Source organism: Mesocricetus auratus, unplaced genomic scaffold (genome assembly GCF_017639785.1).
Source record: "Mesocricetus auratus isolate SY011 unplaced genomic scaffold, BCM_Maur_2.0 Super-Scaffold_100011, whole genome shotgun sequence".
Classification (NCBI taxonomy): Eukaryota; Metazoa; Chordata; class Mammalia; order Rodentia; family Cricetidae; genus Mesocricetus; species Mesocricetus auratus.
In genome coordinates this window covers 13,165,636-13,192,807 of record NW_024429195.1, presented here as the reverse complement: position 1 = coordinate 13,192,807, position 27,172 = coordinate 13,165,636, and the positions used below count along the sequence as shown (strand labels likewise).

The following is a 27,172-nucleotide window of genomic DNA, read 5'->3' as shown; positions in this document are numbered from 1 at the left end:
GAGTGCCCAGCCAATCCGGTTTACACAGTGAGTTCCAGGACAGCCAGAGCTACACAGGGAAGCCTTGTCTTAGATTGGGGAAATGGCTTGTGGATTAAAACACTCAAATGCGAATCAGGGTTCAGAATCCCAAAACCCTAGTAAGTGTCCAGTGGCCATGGTGGCCCACCTGTAATTCCAGACTCAAGGAAGAGCAAGCAGACCCAGAGAGTCCCCAGAGCAAGCTGAGCAGTGGGACTAGTCATATCGACAAACTCTGGGTTTGATTGCTAGAACCTGCCTCATTGAATGAGGCAGAAGAGCTAACAAGGGCGATTTTTTTGTTCATTTATTATTATTTTTTTTACATTCCAATCCCAGTTCCCCCTCCCTCCTTCCCTTCCAAACCCTCCACTCCCCCCTCTTCCCATCTGCTCCTCAGAGAGGGTAAGGCCTTCCCTAGGAAGTCTACTAGATCTGTTCCATCATCTTGTTGCGGCAGGACCAAGGCACCTCTCCATCCCCCAAACCCCTGCGTCTAGGCTGGGCAAGGTATCTCGCCATGTAGAATGGGATCCAATAAGTCAGTTTGTGCATTAGAGTTAGATCTTGGACCCACTGCCAGTGGCCTCATGTATTGTCCCAGTCACAGCAATGTCACCTATATTAAGGGAGTCTAGTTTAGTCTTATGCAGGTTCCCCATATGTCAGATACGAGTCAGTGATCTCTCTCTAGCTCGGGTCAGCTGATTCTGTGGGTTTCCCCATCATGGTCTTGACTCCTTTGTTCAATTTTCACTCCTCCCTCACTTCGTTTGTACTCCAGGAGCTTGGCCCAATGATTAGTTGTGGATTTCTGCATCTGCTTCCATCTGTTTCTGGAGGAGGGTTCAAGCTTCTGTGGTGTTAAATAGGCCGGGTGTCTTTTGCTTTATGTCTGGCATCCATTTATGAGTGAGTACATACTGTATTTGTCTTTCTGGTTTTGGGTTACCTCACTTAGGATGGTTTCTTCTAGTTCCATTCATTTGCCTGCGAATTTCAAGATTCCATTGTTTTTTTCTGCTGAGTAATACTCCATTGTGTAGATGTACCACATTTTCTCTATCCACTGTTCAGTTGAGGGACATCTAGGTTGCTTCCAGGTTCAGGCTATTACATATAATGCTGCTGTGAACATAGACAAGGATGATTTCTAACACCCGCCTCCAGCCTCCACATGCACAAAAGCACACATGCACACACATGCACTCACAAATGTCTCCCGACACATACACTTACACATTCATACCACACACGTGAAAATAGAAAAAAGAAAGAAAAGGGGGTGCCTGAGGGACGAAGGAGAGGCTGGAAGGAGACTAGGTTGTACTAGTGTTCAGGCCGGTGGTTACTGCCAGATTATCTCTGTACCACGGTTTCGATCTTGGTTTGGATCTTGGCTGTGTTCCCAAAGGTTTGAGTGTTTCGGGTTTGGTCTCCCAGGGTGCTTTGGGCTGTGCGAAACTTTAGGAGAGGATATATGTAAATGAGAGGTCCCCAAGTCTAGGGACTGCACTTGGGAAGAACTGGGGTGTCCCGTTGATCCTGCGTGCTTTTTTGTAAGACTGTGAAAGCCTGAGCTGATGCTGGCAATGCAGGTCTACCTTCCCACACCCATCCCTGCCTGCCACCGGCCATGATGTCAGGACGCCGCACTGTTAAGAGGACCCCCACCCCACTCCATCAGGTCATTCCCTAGACCCTCCAAAACCTAGTTAAACAAACTTCTTTCTTTTCATAAGTGGCTTGCCTCAGGTATGTCATTATGTGACTGAAGGCTGCGAGGAGGGTCATGTTTAGTTATGTCTGAAGTGATGACTACAGAAGATTCAGGAGGCCTCCGTCTCCTCCACCCGACCCTGCCAGGGTCAGAAAGGGAAGGGCTGAGTTGTCTAACTCTAGTGGTTTTTAATAGGAATGGCCCCCACAGGCTCACTGATTTGAATGCTTGGTCACAGGGAATGACACTACTTGAAAGGATTAGAAGGTGTGACCTCACTGAGGTAGGTGTGTCCTGGCTGGAAGAAGTGTGTCTCTGGGGAGTGGGCTTTGAGACTTAGAACTCTCAGCTACCTCTCCAGCCTCTGTCTTCCTCTGCCACCATGCTTCCTGCCGTGATGATAAGTGACTAGACTTCCCGATGGAAGCCAGCCCCAGTTAGATGCTTCCGTTTATAGGAGGTGCCGTGGCCATTACGTCTCTTCACAGCAACAGAACACTGGCTAAGACACTGCTCCAGAGGCCTTCTACCTCCTTCAGCCCCTTCCCTCGGCATCCCGGTGTGCCTCTTTTCCTGCCTTCTCCCCCTGTCCAACAAGGGTCTGTGTTTACTGGGTGAACAACTAGGTCTGTGGCTGTCATGCCTAATGGCTGCTTTGTAATAAAGTGTGTTGTCTAAGAAAACAGCCCTGGCAACATCCTGTTTGCCTACTTCCAGAAATGCTGTCTTACCTTTGGATACCTGGGCCACACGGAGCGGAATCAGACTCAGAAGGGCATGTGAACGACAACATACTCTCGGGGCCAATGCCTTTAGTACTTTCATCTTAAACTAAACTGGGGGAGGCTCAGGAAAAAGTTGGGGTTTTGCCTTTAATTGTTAATCCGTATCCATAGATACAGAAGCACACACATATATCTTACTCATATAGAAGACTCGTAAAAGGGATCGGAGGCGACAATTTTTAAACTGGGGAAAGTGTATGTCAACAAGGTTCTGTCTGAAGCTGTAAAGTGCATAAACATGTTTTGGCACAATCCCCCCCCCCCAAACAAAAGTGTCAGGAGCCTCATCTTTTTGGCGAATTCTGCTGTGGTTACTTTGGGAGCCGGTTTGGGTGGTGATCTCGTGTGACTCAGCCTCTGCTCTCGCTGACACGCCCACAAAGCACTTGTGTAATTACTGCAGGTAATTTTTTTCTGCTCTCTCCCCCTGGAAGCTCTGCAGGCAGACACTTGAGCTGCATCAAAGTGTTTGACGGCCTGCGCATCGGCCTAACTTCAAAGCTACAGTCACGGCTTCTGTAATGAGGCATATCATATCATTCTAAAGGACCGGTTATACTCCATTGTGCAGGTTTTTATGGAGACGCCCCGTGTCTCTCTTAACACACTGCTTAGTCTCACTGGACTCTGTGACTGTGAATTGACTAGGGCCAGCAAGACGGCTCAGTAGGCAAAGGCACTGGCTGCCAAGCCAGCTTGAGTGGATTCCCGAGACCTACATGGTGGAAAGAAATGGCTTTCCCACAAACGGTTCTCTTAATTCCCCCTCTCTTGCCACCCCTCCGTCCGTCCGTCCCTCCCTCCCTCCCTCCCTCCTCTCTCTCTCTCTCTCTCTCTCTCTCTCTCTCTCTCTCTCTCTCTCAAGTAAATGTGAAAGATACTTTAAAAGAACTGTCTAAGAAAATCTGAGGGAATAAGTTAGAGTCAATAGCCTGGGACTCGTCCAACTGCCTTGTCTTCCAGGGTTACTATGCAGAGTAGTTGGGGTACATGCTCTATCAGTGGGAAGAAGCCAATGAGTTTCATAGAAGTTGCAATCTTGGAAAAAAATCACTTTTATAAAAATTGTATGTAGAGAATTGTAAGTGGACGGAAATCTGGAGACATATGTGCAAACGGACGTCCTGCGCTGAGCTTCCTAATCATGGAGGCTTTCTGCAATTCTGTGTGATAGCTCCTACCCAGTCACACACGGTCAGTGAGCAAGTGTAGAGGGGTCGCCAGTCTAGCCACCAGTAACCACAACTGGCTAGAGGCCATGGAATAGAATAGAATAACTCTCAAAGTTACCCACTCCTTTATATGGGGTGTGTGTGTGTGCGCGCGCGCGTGTGTGGCATGTGAGTGTGTGTGTGCGTGTGTGTGCTGTGTGTGTGTGTTTGAGGGAGTCTGTCGGTTTGCGTGTGTATGATTGTGTGAGTGTGTAAGTGTGTGAGTGAGTGTGTGTGGATGAGTATGAGTGTATGTGTGTGGCTAGGAAATCGAGGACCTAAACTGAAGAAAAAGGAATAAAAACGAGTACTTACTTGAATCTTCCTGGAAAAATCCTTTTGAATTGTTACCAAAATCCTTCTACCTAGGCTATAAGGCCATGCCTGCAATATGCTCTAAGGAGAACTGTGTGGTCATTTGTTTTCATTAATCATTAGGGAGCAAGGCTGTCATGGCCACGAAAAGGCTGGGCACTTCCCTGCATCCACACCTACTGATGGATAGCATTTCAGGCAATTTTGTGCTCAACAGTGGACAGGGGAAAGGTAATGAAATTGCTTCCTCATTTACCAGGCCAAGCCAATAACGTGACAATGTGCGTGCCTGTCAGTTTTATACATTGAGGGTGCCCAATAACAGGTACCAAACCCGCCCCTTTAATGTGACATAAATCAGGAGTTGTACAAGTGTAGAGGGGTCACCAAGAGGCCACAGGAACTGCAGGCTTGTCCACTTGTCTGCTCTTTGAGTCTTTGTATCGTTCCCTGGGGTGGGGGAAAAACACCACGAAATTCTCCTTGCTCTGTTGGGAAGGCCCAAGAACATGGAAAGCACCACAGCTGTGTGTACAGAAAGGCCCAGAGGAGGCGACTGCCTACAGGTGTGACAGTCTAGCCAGTGTGGGGGGCGGGGCTACAGATCAATCAGCAGGGACCCCAACCCCTTCTCTGGGCTCATTTTCCTGCAATGCTCTTGTGAGTAAACCCTGAACAAATCTTGGAAAGTATAGAGGCTCAGACATTAATACGTTTTTCTCCAACCAGGAGGAAGAGAACGTATTAATGAATCCACAATTCACTTCTGTAACGTTGGCTTTTCCCTGCTGGATGTAGGCATCCGGGTCCAGCATTCAACAAGGAACTGATAGTTTGTCTGCTCTCTTACTCCCTCAGCAAGAGAGATGTGCCTTTCTTATCAGCCGTTCTTTTGTTCCCCCCCCCCCCCATGGCCAGCTGCTGCAAAGACTCGGTCAGTTTGGATGAGCTGGCTGAGGAGTGCTATTCAATATGCCAGCCAGACACACTTCCCTACATGTAGCTTTTGCCAGGTACAGCTTAGAAAGAAGTCTTCCCAGGGCAGCTTGTACGGCAGCCGGGAACAAGAGTGGGGGTCCTGGGAGCAGCGCACAGGTTTTCCCAGGCACAGCGGGAGGCATCGCTCACCCTCCCTCCCCCCTTCACCCTCATCCTGCTCCTCCGTGTGTTCTCTGCTGCCACCAGTTCCTAGCTCCATTGTTCCCTGAAGCCAAGCAGCCAGTGTGCAGCCAGGCCCCGGCACACGCTCTCCCAGCCAGGAACTTCCTCTGAAGCTGCAGTGCGTAATTACAACCAGCTGCTCCAGGCTGCTGGCCGCCAGTTCTGCAAACAAGCCTCCTAATGCCCCGAGTGCCAGGGACGCAGCAGCCCGCTCTTGGCAACCTCTGGGGCTCCTGAGGAAGTGCCCACACCCTTCCAGGATGAGGGGCAGGCCTTTCCCTCCTCCTAGTGCCTGGGGCTTTCCTCTCATGTGGGGACTCCCCGATCAGAGAACCCCCCTCCTGTGTGTGTGTGTGTGCGCGCGCGTGCGAGCGTGTGTGTGCGTGTAATTCTTGTGTGTGTTGGTGTGAATTATACACATGTGGGGAGGATGGAGGCCAGAGCTCAACATTGTGTGTCTTCCTTGATGGTCTCTACACTATTTTTTGAGGCTTGACCCGGAGCTCACAGATTTAACTAGACTGGATGACCAAGGAGCTTCACGGAGTCACATCAAGCCCCGCAGCCACATCTGGCTGCTCCAGGAGTGCTGGGCATGCAAACTCATGTCTCATACTTTCATGTCTCATACTTGGCCAAATGAGCCACCCCCTTAGTCCCGCCCCTCCCCCAGCTGTCTCTGCTGTTCCATGGAAGGTGCCTGCTTGGTCTCCTGCAACCTGCTTTGCCCCGCTGGCCTGTGCCCGTGTCCCGAGTCGCAGGATGATGTGTCTTAGAGGTCACATTAGGGTCCTTGGCTTCGGTGTCTCGGCTGCGGCATTCTGTGATTATGCACACACGAATCCGGGTCAGGATCATGCACTTAGCTAGCACGAGGCTAAAAGACAAGCAGCACTGCTTTAACCAAAAAGCGAAAATCCAAATACTTCTAGCTGACCCTCCCTAAGGAGAGCTGCTGTGGGCAGGAGAGTGAGGACTTGCCCATGCCCCGCCTCTGGGCCGCTGCGGGGTCATTTTGGGGCTTTGGTGATCTTTCAGGCTTGGCTACAAGAATGACTCTGATCCAAAATTAGGCTTTGGATGTGTGACACAAAGCGGCCAGCCCCACCCACCGCCTCTTTCTGCCCTATGCTGTGTCTTCCAAGCCTGGCTTTGGGCCAGATCTGGCCCTTCTGGCTCCTGGGGGTGGGGGGGAAGGGCCAGCCACACTGCTGTTTCTAGGCAGAGTTCAGCCTTCATGAAGGTGCGTGGTGCAATCCAGGAAGAAGCGCGGGGGTGGGTGGGGTTTCCCATGCTGGGAAGAGAGCCTAGCCCTCACATTACTCACCCACCACCCCCAAATGGGAGAGGATCTTACAAGAGAGGGAGAGTCACCCCCGGGGGTCCTACAGAAGGGAACATGCCGGACTTGGGGACGGCACTCTGTCACGCTCCTGTTGAAAGGGCATTTCATTTACGCTGAAGGTTCGCAGGGACGTCCTGCGTGTCAGCCGACAGAGAGGCGCATCTTAGAGAGGGCGTCCCCGGGTCTTGGCAGTCTTACCCTGGCTAGCAGCAGCAGCGCGGCAGCCTTCTGTGACGCTTACGTTTGTCCTTAGCAGTCTTTGTCCCCCAACCCTGAAAACTCACAGCAAAATGCGGCTGGCTGAGAGCAGTGCCGGACAGGGAGCATCTACTAGGAATGAGTCATAAACGGCAGTAAGGCTCGGCTGGCCTCGAAGGTGAGCACAGACCGGAAGCCTGGGTTGAGTATGTGAAGTTCGTGCCTCACGGATGCTGCTTTTGTGTTTCTCCATAAGCCTCTGATCACCTTTGCAATCTAATATCCTTCCGAGAGACAAAAAGAAGGCCAGTTTCCAAGTCTTAAGCCTGGTTGCACTTCAAAAGCAGTACTCGTCTGGAAGAGGATCCAACCTGCATGTTACTGGCGCAGTGTGGGAGGCTCCAGGAGCTGGAGCAGGCTGGAGTCCCAGTGACTCAGTCCTGTGAGGTTTTGTTTTGTTTTTTATTTTTTAAACTGGGCTTTTCCTTTGGGCTTGCAATGAAGAGCAAAGTTAAGGAGAAAACAGTACGGTCATGTCTTCGCTGTCATTGTAAACCTCGACTGAGAATGTCACAGATGAGAGCGCCAGGCCCGGCCTCTCTGCTCCCTAGAGAGGGAGTGTGGAGAGACATCTGGGGGGGGGGTTCTCAGCCTTCCTAGTGCTGTGACCCTTTAATGCAGTTCCTTGTGTGGTGGTGACCCCCAGCCCTGAAGTGATCTCTTTGCTACTTCATAACTGCAATTTTGCTACTGTTGTGAATCATAATGTAAGTAGCTGATATGCAGGATATCTGATATGCAATCCAGGGTTCAGAAGCTCCTGTCAAATCAGGAGGAGAGGGGGCAGCTAAGGACTGAAAGGGGAAAGTTAATCTTTGGGGCTGTAAAAGATGAGGTGGTTGGGCTCCGTGCCAGACTTTATACAATTGTCTTGTGTGATTTTTTCCATCCCTGCCCTTAATTGTTTACACGAATCTGGCAGGTTCTTTGACTTCTCCTGGTTTTACTTTTCTTATCTATAAAATGAGGATGAAGGTCACGTCGATGCAGTTCTGGCATGTGTGCCATAGGAGTAAAAGGAAACATTGTCAAAAGCAGGACGTTCCTAAATGGAAGAGTAAAACCCTACTAGAGAAAGCCCTGGATCCGAGTATCTGATACTCGTTAGTTCATTTGCATTGAAACAAACTGTTGGGTCCTCCCAGCTGAAGCATATCCGACCAAATAACAGCTCCAGTGAATAAAGAAATATAACTGTTTTCTTAGATAGAGGCCATGTTTATTCTTGTGAAAAGCACCTATTTTGGACTGGGCATGGCAGAGTCCTTGCCCGCCACACACAAAGCTCCACATAACCCTACGTGCTGATACACACCTGTTATCCCGGGATTGGGAAGAGGAAGCCAGAAGATCAGTAGTCCAAGGCCAAACTTCAGCCACACAGCAATTTCGAGGTCGGTTTGGATAGGACAGATCCTGTCTCACAGGGCAAAAACAATGCGAAACAGAGTCGCAGGCACAGCTCAGCGGTGGAACCCCAACCCACACATGCAAGGGGCTGCATCCCTGGTAACCCAAAAACCAAACCAAATGGAACCAACAACACATGCCCTGTAAGTTCTAAACCTTCCGAGGAAGTTGTGTTGTTTTTCTACATAAAGGGAAGCAAGGGAGTTTTCTGGTCTCTTCTGGGACCTTCTGGCATCTTACCAAGATGTCCTCAGTGCTTCCAGATTAAGGTATGTATATATCAGTCTTTCCACCAGGAGATGGAGAAACTGAGGCCTAAGGAGGTGAGGTGAGGCCACTCAGAGAGCAGCTGGCTTCCAATACCTGGCTTTAAAGCCTGCTCTCATGTGTTATTCTTATAAATGGCTACCAGTGACTTTGTCTTTAGGCTAAACAGTGTCAAACAGGACCCCACCATACGCAAAGCATTTGTGTACAAATGGGATCTCCTCTTTCCTGGGGCAGAACACAGGACACTGAAGAGAAATGAAGGGGGAAAAACTGTTACCATTGGAGTCAGGAACCCCATCTGAGGCAATCTCCCAGTGAAATTCTAGAAACAATGGTGTCATGGCTGTTGCCTTTGATACCACCTGTCAATCCACTAAAAATGGACCTTATTTATAAAAACTCATAGCTGGACTTCCCAGACACTTGCTTTATTCAAAATTTATTTCTGCCTCTATTGGAGATGTTCTTTCCTTAACATCATGGTGCAGAGAAATAAACTGATAACAAAATATTTAAAATTTCATGCTAGCGTTCATATGTTGTGAGAATATGTATCATCACATGTAAGTCAAGTGCTTGAGTTGATGGAGCATTTCCATTTAAAAATATAGGTGGTGACCTGTTTTCCCCTTACCCATTGTCTACTGAGATATGTGTCCCTCTAGGTTTGTAGCTTGGCTCTGCCACCAGCTTTGTGACTTTAGGCAAAGGCTTCCAGCCTTGGTCTCCTGGACTAGCCTAGGGTTCTTGCAAAGACTGCTTGACTTCATGGTTGTGCAAGTCTGGAAATAACCCCCGTTGCACAGTAGATGCTCAGTCAAACTTGTTTTTAATCCTTCTTTACCATTGAATACATTCTGTAAAAACCTGTGTGTGTGTGTATGTGTGTGTATGTGTGTGTGTGTGTGTGTGTGTGTGTGCATGTGCGGTGTATGTACGTCTTTATGAGTTGTGTGTGTGAATGAAGGCCCCTGTGGAGGTCAGAGACTCACATGGGGTGTCCTCTTCAATTGCTCTCCACCTTTTGTTCTCAGACACTGTTACTGATCCCAGAGCTCATGGATTGGGTAGACGAGCTGGCCAGTGAGTTCTGGGATCTGCTTCTCCCTGCCCCTCCCTCCAACACTAGGGTTACAGACCCATTCCACCACACCCTGCTTCCCCGTGAGTGCTGGAGATCTGAACGAGGTCCTCATGCCTGTAAGGCAGGCACTTTACCCATCAAACCATCTCCACAGCCTGTTTACAGTCTTTAGAAAGACTTTTGCTCATTGGAGGTACATAGTTCACACAATTCTAGAAGGTATATTTAGATTTCCATCTACATGAGAAAACTCTCAGAGAGGTTGAGTTGTTTGCTCAAAGTCACACAGTGAATGAGCCCTAGCCCGAAAGCCTGGCGCCCCACACCCTTGTCCTGTGATCATTTCATTAATTTTCCTCCATTGCCACTGCAGCCCTGACCTGAAGACAAGCACCTGGTTTGAGGCCCAACCAACTCAGTTCCTCCCCTGAGGATGCAGGTCCCCTGGGCCTCTCTCTGCCTCCCTGCACTGCACTCCAGGCTTGAATGCTGTCATTTCTTTCAGTGACTTCTTTCTAACTCCCTTTTAGTGGGCATGCTCTCAGACTCCACAGTATGTGAGACAAACTGGGGGTGGGCATTCTTTCAAATGAGAGCAGTTGGATTAGATTCCACTGCACACGTTGTGTTGTTAAATATCTCCAGCATGATAAAAACGCTCCTAAATGTCACCAATCCCTGGGGGATTTATTAATAATTAAGCATTTTTAGATCATTTACGAACGCAGGTTCCATTTAGCAAGAAAATGTACACTAAATGTGTCCATTATATTGCACTTTGCAGAAGAATTTGTTAGAGATCTCAGCTGGGTTTCTCCACGACAGATGACAAAGTTACTGCAGGTATCACTCTCCACTGAAGACAGCAGCAGTGTCCTGGACCGGTTTATAAAGTCTGTGTTTATTAGATGTGTTTATTAGAATGACTAACAATGGAGATGATGGAAGAAAACTCCCAAGGAGTCCAGGGAACCCAGGGAAGTCAAAACAAAACAAAACAAAACAAAAAACCCTGAGGCATTAGAGACCCATTGTCTGTAGGGAAGTGAGCCTTTTGTCCCAACACTTGGGCTTTAAGATGTTTAAGGATACTCTTCTCTCTTCTCTGGGGAGACTCTGGGCAGTTGCAATGTAGACCTCAACAGAGTAAGAGGCCCAGACCTTATCTCTGGTTAGATAAGACCACATGGAAATACTTGGATTATTAGAAAATGGGTGAATAATTAAGGCTGAGCTAGCAAATAAGAAACCTCAGCCAACAGCCAACAATATAACAAATATAGTGTCTACGTGTTTCTTTGGGGCAGAGAAGGGCAGTGGAACTCAGCTGGGCCAAGAAAACTAAATTTGACAAAATGGCACCAGCAACATGCGGCACAAGCGTAAAAGAGATTTTAGAAACAAAAGAACAGAGACAAGCACAGTTTCTTGGTAGCAGCATTTTCTCGGTGGGCTGTTTTGCTACAGACAAGCAGAGACTCACAAGCCTCCTTTAAGAGAATCTTCCTGATTCAGCATAAGCAGCAAAAAACTGCAAAGAAATTCGTAGGCAAATGGATGGAACTAGGAGAAACCATCCTGAGAGAGGTAACCCAGTCACAAAAAGACAAACATGGTATGTAATCACTCATATATGGATTTTAGACATAGAGCAAAGGATTATCAGCCTACAATCCACACCACCAGAGAAGCTAGGAAACAAGGGGGACCCTAAGAGAGACATACATGATCACCCGGAGAAGGGGAAAGGGACAAGATCTCCTGAGCTGATTGGGAGCATGGGGGTAGGGGAGAGGGTGCTAGGAGAAAGAGAAGGGGAGAAGAGGAGGACATGAGGGAGCAGGAAGGTTGAGTGGGGAGAAGAATAGAAGAAAGAAAGATAAGAGATACCATAATAGAGGGAGCCATTATAGGTTTAAAGAGAAATCTGGCACTAGGGAAATGTCCAGAGATCTACAAGGATGACCCCAACTAACAATCTAAGCACTAGTGGAGAGGCTACCTTAAATGCCTTTCCCCGATAATGAGACTGATGACTATCTTATACATCATTCTGGAGCCTTCATCCAGTAGCTGATGGAAGAAGAAGCAGACACCCCACACCTAAACACTGAACTGAACTGGAATCCAGTTTCAGAGAGGGAAGAGTGATGAGCAAAGGGGTCAAGACCAGGCTAGAGAAACCCACAGAAACAGCTGACCTGAACAAGGGGAGCTCATGGACCCCAGACTGACAGCTGGGAAACCAGCATAGGACTGACCCAGACCCCCTGAATGTGGGTGTCAGTGAGGAGGCCTCAGCAATCTATATGGCCTCTGGTAGTGGATCAGTATTTATCCCTAGCATACGAATGGACTTTGGGAGCCCATTCCACATAGAGGAATACTGTCTCAGCCTAGATGCACGGGGCAGGGCCTAGGCCCTGCTCAAAATGATATGACAGACTTTGAAGATCCCTCATGGAAGGCCTCACCCTCTCTAGGGAGCAGAAAGGGAATAGGATAGAGGGTCAGTGGGGGGCAGAGGAGGAGGGGAGGGAGAGGGAACTAGGATTGACATGTAAAACAAGCTTGTTTCTAATTTAAATTAAAAAATAGAAAAAAACTAAGATGATTAAAAAAAATGTTTAAGTACTAGGCAAAGAGACTTATTATTCTATATGTGCCACCTAACTGGAAGGACATTTATGTTTTTATTTAGCTGGCACCAAAAAGACATATAATTCTGATGAACAAGATGCAAATGCAGACACACATGCACACATACAAACACACATACATGGGCATGCATGTGATTGCACAGCCATGTACACATACAAACACACACACACAGGCACACACATGCACAGGCGCACAAACATACACAGGTACACATAGGCACACACATATACACATACACATACAGGCGTGTGCACACACACATACACACACATATACACAGGCACACACACACACAAATTCTTTAACAAATGATTCTATTTTCTTTTGTAAGATACCCAATTATTTTCTTTTTTCTTCTCTCCTCCCTCATTTTCTGACCAAGGCCAATCCTCCGAATAGCCAGCAAGAACAGGGTATGGTGGATGAAGCCCCAGGGCTTGGGAGGGAGAGGGAGAGGCAGGAGGATCAGGAGTTCAAGGCCTAACCTGGGCTGTGTAAGACCCTGTCTCAACAGAAACAAGCATACAGGGCAGCCGTAGTTACAGGGAAAGGGGGTGGGGAGCGGGCACAGGAAAAGACGCTCAGAAGCAGGTTGTCGCCTCCTTTGTCTCCTCCCAGGGTTACTAGCTTCTCCTAAGGCCACCAAAAGTGTCCCTTTTGAAGTTGATCAATGGAAGAAAGGACAAAGTAGGGAGGGAGGAAAGAAAAGAAAGAGAAGAGGAGAGGAGGGGAATTGTGGGTAAGACTGGGTGTGTTATTTAACCTCTTTCTCCCTAGGCCCCTTTCTCTACCAACAGAAGTTTCCATGGCCCCAGAAATCCCCTTCAGCCCTAATGCTAAGAATTCTGGGCTTAAAGCAAAGAGGCCTTTTCTCCGTGGCGCCGAACACTTTGTGATTTCAAACAAAGTTTTTGGATGCATTCTTCCACTTTCTTGTTTTCCAAACAGAAACCAGTTTCTTCTTTCAAAGCCCCTGCAAGGCCAATAAAAGAACCATAAATTTAGCAATCAATCAGGACCCCAAACAAAGAAGAAAAAAGCCTCATGGACAGGGTGGCCAGCGGCCTCTCCCATCACCTCAAAGTAAAAGCTTCAAGGAAGAGTGTGAGGTGACCGGGAGCCTGAGGTGACCGTGGAGACCAGGCAGAGAATGACCAAGGCTGGCAAAGGAGGCTGAGCATTGCAGACGCCCAACATCCACCCCTGTGGTACCGCTGTCAGCGCCTAGCTTTCAGACCCCCTGAGCCAAATCGCTACCTGTCTGTTCAGGGAGCTGCCCTCAAGTGTCTACCAGACAAGCGTCAGAGTCCAGGAGAGAACAGGACTGCATAGACCTGGGATGAGTCTCAGGAAAGGGTTGGTGCGAGCGAGGGGCCAGGGAGGAGATGCGTGCACCTGGACCGGGGCTGTAGGCCTGTGGGCCATGGGCCATGAAGTCGCGCCAGCAGGAGACTTGAACCGTGAAATGATGGGGTGGGGGCGACTAGGAGGTGGCAGAGGCAGGAAAGCCAAGCGGATTAGTAAACCCAGTGACCTCGGGTAGTTTTCTTCAGCCACTGGCTTCCGGCTCTGAAGGGGGCTGCTGGTTTCCGCTGTGACAAACCCACCCATCGCAAGCGACAGTCGCGTGCACCCCAGCATCTGAGGAAGCAGGCAATGCGTTGTCTCGCTGTGTGTGCCTTCACACAACGTGCTTGTGTCACCTCATGCCACCCAAACCCCGAAGGCTTGAAGAACGGCTTTGCTCTGTCACTCTGCGAAGTCTAGAAGACCCTCTACTTACCACCAAGGCGAATGGATGAGACCCATGCTCGCCACGGCACGGGTCCCGCGCCCTGTGGTCCACATGCTTCAGACACGGGCTGCGAAGCTGCGTCCGGTAAGGAGTGGCCTCCCTCAGCAGCGAGACTCATAGGAAATACATGTATGCGAGTGTGTTTAGGGGGGCGGGGTGTGGATTCCTATCTCGTCTCAAGGCTGTCTTTTTTTTTTTTATCTTGCAGGTGCTTGGTGGAGAAAAACATGGTTAAAACGCTGGGCTCTGTGGACCATCACAGGTTCCCCAAGCTTGCAGGTGTGGGGCCAACTAATTCCCGGCAGGCATGATTACACCGTGGTCTTTGTGACTTTCTCGTCTTTATGGAAGAATTTCTGACAGTGACAACTTAACGGAGAAGGAATGTATGGTGGCTCACAGTCTCCGGGGATGTCTGTCCCTCAAGGAGGGGAAGGCATGGCAGAGCTTATGGGGCTGGGAAGGTTAGGAAGTTCAGTGAGGCGCTGGAATCTGAACCCCAGGGATCCGCCCCTGCTGCAGAGGCCACAGTCTCCGAGGTCCCACAGTCTCCACGCCGAGGCCACCACTGGGGCTCCGCGTTCACACACCTGCAGCTGTGGTGGGGGCGAGGCTGAAATGGGGCCACCTGCCCGGCTACCCCGACATCTTCGGACAGAACAAAGGCGCAAGCTCCTTACGCCGCCTTCTTTCTACCAGGGTCAATTAGACCTGCATTGTAGAATTTCCGCAGGCCTTGCCCTCAGCTGCAGGCAATAAATCACATTTCGGGTTCATGTTGCACAGCGGCTGTCGGTCTGCCTCTCCCACGCGCTCCTCTCTTGCCGCACTGGTGCAAAGGCCACGTCTCTCTGTGGAGGGATGCATGCGGGGAACACTTCGCTCCAAGCGCACACGCACGGTTTGATTAAAGTCCCTTTTCTCTTCCTCAAGGCTGATTTCTCTTTAGTCTTAATTTCTTTTTTTATCTGTGCTGACTCATTTTGTATGACAGCTCTTACATAACTTACCTATAAAGCTGAGACACAAAACATAACCAAATGCACTTCGTGGTGCCCGAAGAGTTAAGCGTGCGTATGGAGACTGAAGGCGGGTAGACCTTGGAAATCCTGTCGGGACCAACCTTCCCTTTAAAGATGACGTTAAATGGCTTGTCTAAGAATTGTGGGTAGAGCAGGGAATGAAATGATTCCCCCCCCCCAATCAATGACGTTTCTTTGCAGTACACCATGGTACACACCCGCCAGAATCTGGGCTTGCTTTCTCATCGCTCCTAGACAGAAGCTAACCCGCGATGAGCTGGTCGTGGCCCATGTATCGAAAGGCTATGGAGAAGATCGCACAAGGCCTGCGTAAGCCAGTCTATGCTGTTCTGCATCTTAACTCCAAGGCTTACTGCTTCTCTCCCTGAAGCATTAGTGATTGTTTATCTAGTTATTGTTTATTTGGGGGCCTTACTATGTAGCTCTGGATAGTCCCATAACTCACAGCAGTCCTCCTGCCTCAGCCTCAAGAGTGCTGGGGTCACAGGGATAGTGCCAATGCACCTGCCTGTCATCGGCGTTTTGTAGCCATGACTGTATTATCCATCCTTAGGTTTATAAAGTATACCATTTGCCTTTGATAGAGGAGGAAAGTGATGTTAGAAAACTATAGCATAAGGCTGAAGGGATGGCTCAGCAATTAAAATCAGGTTAAGAGCACTGGCTGCCCTTCCAAAGGACCTGGGTTCGATTCCCAGCATCTACATGGCAAGTCACAATGGTCTGTAACTCCAGTTCCGGGGATCTGACGCCCTCTTCTGGTCTCCTCAGGCACTGCATGCATGTTATGTGGTACACATAGGCAAATAGCCCTACATATAGGCAAAATATCCATATTCATAAAATAATAAAATAAACACATAAATAAAACTTAATATCATACCCTGATGTGCAGTAATAAGTGTCAGGGACATCAACACAGACCCATTGACAGCAAACATATGATTTATACTTCCCCATGAGGAGCCATGAAGACTGACAACAATCTAGCAAACATTTATTGAGCATCTACTATGTGACAGAAACTTCCGACAGGGAGCATACATGATCACAGATCCTCAGTAGAATAGAGACAAGCTTAGGGAGGTTGAAAAACTCTCTTAAAGTCACTCAGATGATACACGACAGATTTGAAACCAGGCAGTCCAACTCTATTAACTGAGCATCAAACACCACAGTACACTACTGTACAACTGGAAGTTGTTTCTTTCCTGGTGTGTATGTAGGGTGTCTGTGCATGAAGGTGTGTGTGTGTGTGTGTGTGTGTGTGTGTGTGCGTGCGTGCTCGTGCACACGTGTACATGCAGGCATCTATGTGTTCGTGTATGTGTGTGCTCTAATACATGCACACACACCCCCCACACACACACATAGGCCAGGCCACAACCTCGGGTATCACCCACCTCTTTTCTGTCTGTTTTTGAGGCAGAGTCTCTCACTGACCTGGAATTCACCAAGAAGGTCAGGCTGGCTGGCCAAAGAGTCATGGAATGTACTTGTGTGAGCCTCCCTAGCATTGAGATTACTAGCGCATACCCCACATTGGACTTATTTTTGACATGGGTCCAGTGGGTTGGGCTCATGTTTGCTAGGCAGGCACTTCACTGACTGAGCCATCTCCAGACAATGGCAGTTGCTTCTGTGGAGCTTCCCAAACGAGACTGGACCTGTGGCCTACAGTTCCAGGCCTGTTCACCGGGTGGGTTGCTCTCTCCAGATGGGCCTTTCTGTGGTACCAGCGGTTGAAATCCCAGGGTTGGAAGGGCTTGTCCTTGCTGCTGGCCACCAGGGTCTGTTGTTTTCCCTGCCAAGCCACTGAAGCACCTCAAGAGCAGCACTTGGGAGGGGGGTTCCCCAGCTTCTCCTGGGAGCCACCCCAACTCAGCTCACAGCAAGGCGACTTCAAAAGCATCCTGTTGACACTCTCTCTGGATGTGTGGCACATCTAGTCCAACAAATGTCTTTTGTGTCCTGGGAGGCTGGCTGCATTCCAGGGCATCTTCGTGAATCCAACTTACATTTCAGTGTGAAGTAGGTCTAGTCGCTGGCCCGTAGGGACTTGCCCAAGAAGGTGTGTAGCTGTAGCACTGGTCTATTGGACTTTATTTAGTTTGGTCTAGACACAGGTGTCATATTTCTTCCTGCCAGCCTCCAGATGTTCAGAGGTTTTTGGGTTTTTTTTTTCTATCTTATATTCCCATTGCTTTGATATTTCTGAGGAGTAAAAATAAATGAGAGAGAGAGAGAGATAGAAGAGAGAGAGAGAGAGACTTAGTGAAATTCTTCAGCTGCCAGTAGAATATTCTTTGCATGGGTTAGATTTAATCTTGGCCGTCTCTTTCGCCTTGCACAACCCTAGTAATGTTAAAACTCTTGACAGATGGGCCCGAAGTCCTTGAAGACTGTTGAAGTGTAACTCAACGGTTGCCAAAGGGAAGGTCACAAATGCTTTTAAAAGGGTGACCCGCAGGTTACGAGGGAGGAGGTATCACTCTGAGACCCCCACACTTGGGTTCCTTCGCGCACTCTGGAGCAGTACACGTCCAAGGCCGCGTCAGTCTCCAAGCGCGTGCAGTAGGTGTGGACGAAGCCAGCTAACGGCAGCCGGGTTCTTCACGGACGGTGCGGGGCTTCTTCCAGTCAGGCCAATGAAGAGCAGCATGCGCGCCGATTCACGTTACCAAAGGCTTTTGTAAAACTGGCGGATACAAAGCGCTTCCTCTATGTGACATGCCACAGGTGCCACGGGAAAGTCTCGCGGCCGGCTCTCTCGAGGGAGCCCCAACACTGGCTGCCTTGCAAGAGAGCAAGACAGATCTTACTGCGCAACCACTGGGTTGCCAGGGTGCTGCCCTGAATTTCTCTGTAGTAGAAAAAGCAGCGGACAGTCTGGGAGGGCTATCTTATCACTCTCAGTTTTAGTTTTCCTCCAGAAAAGGATAATGAACGTGAAGTCTCACTGTGTGTCCTTGACATTCACATAAAAGTAAACACAGCTGTCTGCGTCTGAGAAAGCTCTTCCATTTCAACCTGACAATGCCCTCCGACACAGAGCTATGAGGATGATCAGGGTTGGGGCACACTTGCGAATTAGCGTGTGTACTTCAAAAGTATACACTCCTCATCTAGAGAAGCCCAAGCGCCAAGCGGCTGGATCCTTAGGGAGCATTAGGAAGGGGATTTAAGAACTGGCTGGGTGGCCCGACTAGGTCACCTTTGGTACTCTGACATGCTTTAACGCTAGTTTGCTCTGTTTTACCTAGGTTTGTTTCCAGAATGTTCTACTCCAAGGAGGCCATGTTCTTTCCTTCCCAAGGTCTTTGTCCATAGCATAGTCTGGGTTTTTTCTCTGGACTAGCCACATTCCCTAATAACTATCCTAGGCTGTTAAGAGAAGCTTTTTCTTTTTATAGGGGCCTTCCCGCCAGCCTGGTTCTAGAGCCGCATCAGTCCCAAATAAACACACAGGAGGCTATATTAATTATGAAGCTGTTGGCCTTGCTTGTTTCTTACTGGCTAGCTCTGACTTAAGTAATTACCCCATAATTGTTAATCTAAGTATGTCTCTTACCGGAGAATAGTTCCGGGCTCCTACCCCATCGCGTTACATCTCGAACTCTCCTGTGTTTCTCCTTCCCAGAATCCTCCTGGACTCCTAGCCCCACCTATCTAGATTCCTATTGGCCAGCAGTAATTTATTGACATATACACAGGACTTCCCCAACACTAGGCTCCCCTTTTTAATGATTCAATGGCTGACTGTAATTGTTTTCTTCATAAAGTGCTAATTTCTAGAGTTGCTGGGAAAGCAATTGCCACTCAAGCACGAGGACTTGAGTTCAATGTCTAGAACCCATGTAAGACAGCTGGGTATGGTGGGTATGTGTAACCCTAACCCTGGAGAAGCAGAGGCAGAAGGATGCCCTAGGCTGATCCGCCAGAACTGCACAATTGGCAAGTTTCAGACCACGTGACAAACCTTGTCTAGAATCACAGGTGGATCATAGCTGAGGAATGGCATCTGCGTTTGTCCTCTTGCCTACACACCATATGCAAATGTGCACACATACAGACACACGCATGTAGACACACACACAACACACGCACACTCACAGAAGGGGCTAATTATAATCCCGCTGCCCGTGCACACTCTACTGCTCTTTGCTTTTGAATCTATTTAGTTTTCTCCCTGAAGTGTACACACTTTACAAGCACATCTACACTTGGAATGGGTTACCTGTGGACTGTTCAATTTAAATTAATTTTTAATGTCTGGTCCAATGAATGAACAGAAAAGTTGGGTTAATATATGGAATCTAAATTGTCTCCACTTCCTAGGTGTTACAATTACAGGTGTGTGGGACCAAAAAAGAAAAGAAAAAGACAGTGGCGATGTAGTTGACGTAGCAGTGGGAGACTTGCCTGGGATACAGGAAGCCCTGGAGGGGTCCCTAGTACTGCGTAAACCAGGCATGGTGGCTCACGCCTGTAACTCCACCACTACGGAGGGTCAGAGGTTCAAGGTTATCCTCTGCTACACACAGGGTTCATGGCCAGCATAGGTTTGGAGACACGATCTCAAAGCAGTGGGGGGGGGGGCGGGGGCTTGGGGGAGAGAGGGATACAACAAACCGGCCAATGGCAAACAAACAACTAAAATGGATGGTTTGTTTGCTAGCAGACATGTTTCGGAAAACATAATGCACTGCGAAGCATGAAAACTACAGTTGCTTCTCTTCTTTATCACGCTATGTGAATTTCTCAGCTCTGCATAGCTGTTTTTGACTAGGTCATACGCTGTGAATTGCGTCCTGTGACAAGAGAAATCCTGGGGTGCGGGTGTGGGTGTGGGTTTGTTTACTGTTTTACCTGCTCACTATCCTGGGTCTTGACAGAAGTTGAGAGTTTATGATTCTCTTTCTTTCTTCGCAGTGCAGGTAGAATAGCATTGTCGTCCTCCAGATCCCTGTCCCTCCAGCTTGTCTGTCTGCAGTGGGTGGGCACTTGAGGTCTTCCTCGAGCTCTGTGGCTGGGAGAAGGACCCTGTCTATCTGAGCGTGGGGAGCTCCCCAGGTCGGGCTAGTCACGTCGACTAAAATAGGACAAAAGTGGGAGACACCAGTGACCAGATGCATGGAGAACAAAGGAGGAGGAAAGGGGTCCTAAAAATAGAAATCACACCAAAACACAGATGCCGAGCTGATGATGCCCTGAGGCCTTTGTTCAGGAACATGCCGGCACCGTGAAGAGGAAAGCAGCAGCACCACGTCCTCCCGTGAAGTGTGAGCTGCTTTCTTTCTCCTAAGGAAGTCTCCCCAGAGAACGCCTTGTGGGTTGTGGCTAGCTCTGCTTTCCGTTTTTATCTAGACGTGTTCTTTAAGGCAAGTATTACCCTCTTTCAATGAGATAAACAAAGTCGACAAAAATCCACGGGAAGGACTAACCACGGCCACAGCACATCCTGGTCCCAGGTATTCCGTTAGTGCTCACAGTTAAAAAGCAGTCACGGCAGCTGTGTGCGTTCTGTATCACTTGTTCTCTGTAAATAAAATACTCTAGGGGCCCAAAAGTGCAACAGAAATAAAACTTTCCGAAAAAAAATTAAAAAGCTGCAACTTGGTGTCATACCAAAAATAAGACATGGAGTTAAGGGGATTGGCGTGTTTTTTCAGGGGCAGCTTCCAGATGAGCCAACTCTAGTCCATCCCTGAGTCTGGGGACAACAGGTTCTGCCTGGCTTCCCTCTCAGTGTAGAAATAACCAGATAATGTCTATGTGATTAGACTTTTTTTGTTTTGTTTTGTTTTGGTTTTTTGAGACAGGGTTTCCTTGTATTGCTTTGGAGGCTGTCCTGGAACTAGCTCTTGTAGACGAGGCTGGCTTCGAACTCACAGAGATCTGCCTGCCTCTGCCTCCCGAGATCTGGGATTAAAGGCGTGAGCCACCAACGCCCAGCTGCATAATTAGATTTAAAATATGAATTAACTGTACTCTTTGATAGATGTTTTATGGAAGTATATGAATTCAAATAGCAAGGCTGGAGAGATGGCTCAGTTGTTAAGAGCACTGGCTGCTCTTCCAGGGTACCCACATTCAATTCCCAGCACCCACATGGCAGCTCACAACTGTCTGTAATTCCTGTTCCAGGGTACCCGACGCCAATGTATATAAATAAAAGTAAATCAATTAAAAGGGGGAAAAAAGAATTCAAGTACCATTTGGTTAATGGTAAACCGTCACCTAGCGATTTATTTTCTTTCTCTGTTCTTGAATGAACCACAATTCCTAAGTGGGACGGGCAGTGGAAACACTATCAGTGTACAGGAGTGGGTGGGACTGTTCTATGGGCAAGGGCAGATCAAAATGAGGCTTGAGATCCCAAATATGCATGGAACCGACAGCTGGCCAGGTGTTAGGGGAAGGACCCTAGCCGCCAGTCCCACTGTGACACCGGAAGCATCATTGCTCTTTTAAACTACTGTTGTATTAGCTGTCCACACTGCATTGAGAATGCTTACATGTAGCCGTACATACATATTTATGTGTTTCTTATTTTCAAAATGTCAGTTTTCCCCGTCAATCAGGAGTTCGGGGATGACCTACCTGCACGAATTTGGTCCAAGGTTTCTCATCCTGCTAAGAGATCGGCTGGGACTTCACACATATGATGACTTGACTAGCATTAGAGAATCTACTTCCAAACGGCTCACACTCATAGCTGGCAAGTTGCCGTTGGCAGCGGCAGGAGGCCTGAGCTTCTTGGTGGTGACCCCCACTCTGTGCCGATGCTTAAGCATTCTCCTGACATGGTACCTAGTTCTCCCTGGATGAGAGTGACTCCTGGAAGAGCAAGATAGTAGTCTCAGTGTCTCCTGTGAGCTAGCCTTAAGAGTCACATGGTCATTGTACAATGTTCACTTCTCTCCATGGGCCACTTTTGCTTAGTATGGGAAGGAAATGTACAAGGGTGTGTATGCTGGGTGGCAAGTATTGGCTCATCTTGGAGACAGGCTGCCATAGCTACTTCTTGACCCTGCTACTGCCTGTGGCCATTGACTGCAGGAATGGTCTGCCTAATGCCTGAACCCCACCCTTAACCCCTGGAGTTCCACAAACTGGATGCTTGTGGGAACACTGAAGTACACTTTTAGAGAAAGGTCAAGGTCTCCTGAATTCCTAGCTGTGTTGGGCAGGTGGTGGCATGAGACACATACTTCTGTCGCAGAATGCCCTAACAGGAACAGGGCTCGGTGTCGTACCCAGCAACTTCTGCTTGGGTAGCAGTGTGCTATGGGTAACGAGATGTCCCCAACTGCAGGCATGGGCCAGGGCCCAGAACAGTTTTAAATCCAGCCCTATTCTACAGGCTCTTCTCTGCTAGAGCATGGCTCTAAAATGGGCATCTGGCGGCCAACAAGAGTTAAGAAGCCTACTTAGGAGGCTGGGTGATAGCTGGGACCCTCTGGGTGTGTGTGTGTGTGTGTGTGTGTGTGTGTGTGTGTCCTCACTGGATTGCTGCTCTTTTCCTGGAAGTGAAATGACCTTTCTGACTCAGATGAGAGTAGAGCAGCTGGCGTCAGCAATCGCTGGGTCCACCTTTGGTGGATCTGTGTCTATCTCAGCGAACTTCCATTATCTGTAAGGGTGTCCAATTCCAACTGTGAAATGTAAAATTTTGACTTTAGTGCATGCTGGGCAGTTTATATGAATTATCTTTGCACGTCTTCACCAGAATTCTGAAGAAGGCTCCATGGCCACCGTCCCACAGACGCTCAGGGAGGTGAAATGACTGTCTAACCTCCTGGGTTGGGGAGCCAGGACTCCAACGAGGCAAGCCTGTCTCAGAGAGTCCCGACAGAGTCTGGGTATAGATCAATCACAGGAGGAGAGATTCCGGAGAGAGGAGGGGGGCCTCCACGGCTATGGCAAAGCCCACGGATAGCAACTCAGACATCTTGATGGCCATTCCCGTGTGCAGCCAGTTGGGGCTCCTCCTCTTCCAACTTGGGGACAACGATGCCACTCTAGGGGTGGTAGACCATTCCTCCCCTCTAACAGGCAATGGGTGGTTTATGCTGTCTGGCCTCCTATGTTAGGCACCACTTTTAAAGAAATCCTCACATTCTCAGGAGTATCACAGCCCGGGTCTGATATCTAGGGAGGTGGAGGCTAGGGGGAGGAGTGTTAGCAAACTCAAGGTCACTGAGTCTCCACCTGCCAATACACCTTCTCAATGCCAGGCTCTCCCCCAGAGGTGGAGCATTCATCTTGGCTCCAGGTGCAAGCACAGGCCCAGGACAAGGAGGAGACCCAATCTGCAGTGACTCCTCTTGGGGGCCGGGAGGTGGGGGCACGTGCATATGCCGGGCACAGGCGGCCACTTGGGAGCCCCCTGCTGCTCAGCTGCAGGTCTCCAAGCCCTGTGGGAGGCCGAGGTCGGGGAGGGGGTCTCCTCGGGCAGGAGCTGGAAATGCAGCAGCTCCTCCCGGGGACGAGACCAGAGGGAGGGCGCCCTTCCCTGGGCCGCCGCCGAGCCCCGGAGGCTTTGTGTGTTTGGAGCTAGATCCCCCACTTCCTTTCCCCGCCTCCTTCCCGCTCTCTTTCTCCGGGACCTGAGTCCCAGTGGAGGTTCCAGCAATTAGCACGCGAGGAGGGGGCGACAGGCGACGAGGGTGGCGGCGGCGGCGGCGGCTGCGGGCGGCGACACCCCCTTCCTCGCCACCAGTAGCGCTCCCGCCAGCGCTGCCTTCGTGCGCCACCTACCGGCCTCCTGGGGGCACTGCGGCGTCCGCTGGCGCTGCTCTAGGCAGATCTTGATCTTCCGTGGACAATAGACAATGGGAATTTTTTTTTCCTGAACAATGATTTATTTTAGGGGGTGGGGATAAGGAGGAAGGAGGGAGGGAGGGATAGAGGAAGGGAGGGAGGGAGCAGCACTGTGTTTGTCATCGCTCGAGAGAGAGAGAGAGAGAAAAAAAATCTCTGTTCTGTCATTGTTTCTGCATATCCATTATATGGAGGACAAAAGAATCCGGTCCTGGAACAACAAAGCTAAGAGAAATGTTTTCCGTGGCTGACATTTAATTGTGAGCACAAGGTGCTGCATTATCACGGGGAGAGACTGCAGAATGGAGTGGGGGCACAGGCTGGCTTCAAAAGCCTGCCTTCTCCGCTTTAACGTGTCCCGGTTTTGTAGAGCGCCACTCAGGTTGTGCGGTACGCACAATTCCACATTTCTATAGGTTTTCAACCCACCCGCAGGGATTCCTTGTGGATCATTTTCACAGCACCTCCAGAGGCTGCTCTTTTGCAGCTAACGGGGACAGTGAGCGTTTCCTCACAGCTTTCTTCCAGTCCTTAATAAAAGGATCTAATCCGACCCCCACCCACCCACCCACCCACCAGACCTGCTGGAGAGTACTGCGCCAACCCCAGCCTGTCATTTTAGAGATGAAAGAGGTGAAATGCTCATGCAAAGTCACACAAGTAATTAGAGTTAAAGGCAGGCCAGCTCTCTCGGCCCATCCCTGGTCCTTGCGACCCGCCTTTTGCTGCGTTGATGCTCAGCACTCTCTGACTTGGCCAGCAGATGGTCATGGCCTCCTTTCTGGCAGCCATTGAGGTGCCTTGCAGGAAGATGGGTGGTAACTGAGGGGGTGGGACAGAGGGCTTCCTAGCTCAGTGGCGATTCCTTCGTTTGCTCCTCCTTTATACAGTGGAGGGGGCGGCAGCGGGTACGCCATCTTTATTTGATTTTTATTTTTGTTATGATAATGTGTAACGCTGACTACAGTTCTCCATAACTCTCCAGTAATCATTTCTCTTGTGATGCAGGGTTTGAACTCCCCTTTTGATCCTATGACAGAACAAGGAGGATCTTCCATCTTTGGAACTGGGTTGGATTGTCTCCTGGTAAAGGGGGTAAATACCTCCCCCCAAATAAATCTTGGGGGAGAAGCAGCTAGCTGATTATGTGCTAAGAAATAGACACATTTTTTTTTCTTGTACCACCTTGCAAAAACATCCTGCAACAGCGCTACAGTCCCTTTACAGCCCTCCTGTGTCACACTGAGACAGAGTTTCCAGTCTTCGATGAGGAACTTAGAAGACATCTGCGCACATCCAAAATAAGTCAGCCTGCAACGGCAGCCTGCGTGTTTTGCGGATTGTTCAGCCTGCTTAAAGCAAACAGACCCACCTCGCCGTCTGCAGACAACTAACTAGTCAACAAGCAGGCGAAATTTCCAAACAAAAGACCAGAACATTCCCCAACTCTCTTTAAACTGCCTTCCAAGAGCTGGAGAAGAGAACACTGGGTGGCAGGCAGTCCCTGAACCTTTCGGCTGGGCTTTCCCACTTTAAGAAGATTGGTTTACGCAGGGACCATGTGACATGGTAACAGGGAGCTCAGATCTCTACATCTCGTTTCCCTTTATGTCATCCATCCTCCACCCCCTCCTGGGTGGTGATTCAACCCGTCTGCAAAAAGATGTGCAGTTCGGTGATGTTCTAATGTGACAACTCCTTACTTTGCCTCAAGGATTCTGCAAAACTCGAGCGTGATCAAACGAGATAATGGAGGGTGGGGGATCTTTGAAAAGGCCCAGGTTCCCCTCAGATGTGGGGCATTATCTCCACAGGTTTGGGAGGCTGATGCATGGCTATTACTCATTGGAACACTGTCCTAGGAATTCTGAAAAGAAATCCGGCCCACGTTTCAGATAGGTGTGTAAGGCTCCCCATTGGGGGTAGAGGCCAATGCCAGCTATTGAGCCTCTAAGCCTCATCCTAAAGAATGCTCTCCCCTCACATTGCAGCCTGGTAAATGCGAGAATCTTGGTGACTCACTGCCTCCCCGATGTCCTTATTTGGTAGCATGCAAATAAAAATGATCATTTTCAGATTTAGATTTCCTCAAATCGTGGTGTGAGCAGCTATTTTTACTTCTGCTTCAGTCACCATTCTCTGTAGTAGAAAGTGTAGAGTTGTAAAAACTGCTTTTTTATTTGCAGTCTAAATTTAAATATGGAATTCAGCAACCAAAGAACGCTCTCGGTCAGATCCGGCCGTCACGATCAGGAAGTCCAGTCCTTCTAGCGCACGGCTGTCCTTGCCATGAAGCGCTGACAGCCCCTTAAAGTCCATGTTTGTAGTCTGTTCCCAGCCCCTAGACTTAACTTCCTTACCTTAGTCCCAGATGCACCAGACCCCCCTCTCTTCAGGTCTGTATGGACTAGCTGCAGGTCCAGGGACTGATACTCACCTTGAAGGAAGGGAAGCCTAACCAAGACAGCTGTTCTCTATCTCACAGGTCTATCCTTGGTTGATGCCAGATAGGGATTGTCCCCTTAGTGTCCACGATAGTTGTCACATCTACCAAAAACCAACACTCGTACTTCCATATAAGTCAGAGCTGGTTTTTTCTACTTCTCAAGGGCAGATGTGTCTCTGGAATTTTAGACCCCTTTCCTGTTGTTTTGTTTTCCAGACAGGATCTCTCTTGTGTAGCCCTGACTGTCCTGGAAATTGCTCTGTAGACCAGGCTGGCCTCGAAACTCAGATATCTCCCTGCCTCTGCCTCCCAAGTGCTGGGGCTAAAGGCTTGCACCACCACCTCCCGGCCTAGACCCATTTCTTGACTGGAAGCCAAGACGTATCTTCACTAAGGGGCTGACTCAGCAGCCTGAGCTGGGGGGTACCTTCCTGTGAACCAGCTTTCAGAGGCTCGCGCAGAAGACAACCCTTCTGGGATCCATACTGCAATTTCAGTTCCATCCTAGTCTGACCTTGTCTCTTCCTCCTTGACGAAGCCACCCGTGGCTGCCAGGGTCTAGGCTGGTGATGCTATCCTCCTGTCTGTGCAATGTGAACCCCAGGAGTTCTCCTCAGTCCATCTTGGCTGCCCTCTTCCGATTCCAGACTCCATAGCAGACCAGGTGACTCAGTTCTTAACATCAGATCCCCCTGAAACACGGAAGGGAGGCCCGCTCCTAATCCTGCCTGCGAAGCAATCATCAGCCTCGCGAGATCTCTGGCAGCTGTGGCACCTTAGGCAACTGGGTGTGTCCCTGCCTGAAGTCACCCACCCTACGA

General features: G+C 49.3%; 2 long non-coding RNA genes across 2 annotated transcripts; one reads left to right on the top strand and one right to left on the bottom strand.

The window, feature by feature from the left end:
• Positions 1-5,663: 5,663 nt before the first annotated feature.
• Positions 5,664-7,097, bottom strand: LOC121143190. Its single transcript, XR_005880352.1, has 2 exons — positions 6,571-7,097; positions 5,664-6,090 (listed from the first exon to the last, which is right to left on the bottom strand). It is a non-coding gene; the product is annotated as an uncharacterized LOC121143190 (long non-coding RNA).
• A 5,530-nt stretch (positions 7,098-12,627) lies between these two features.
• Positions 12,628-14,968, top strand: LOC121143055. Its single transcript, XR_005880189.1, has 2 exons — positions 12,628-14,120; positions 14,245-14,968. It is a non-coding gene; the product is annotated as an uncharacterized LOC121143055 (long non-coding RNA).
• Positions 14,969-27,172: the final 12,204 nt, after the last annotated feature.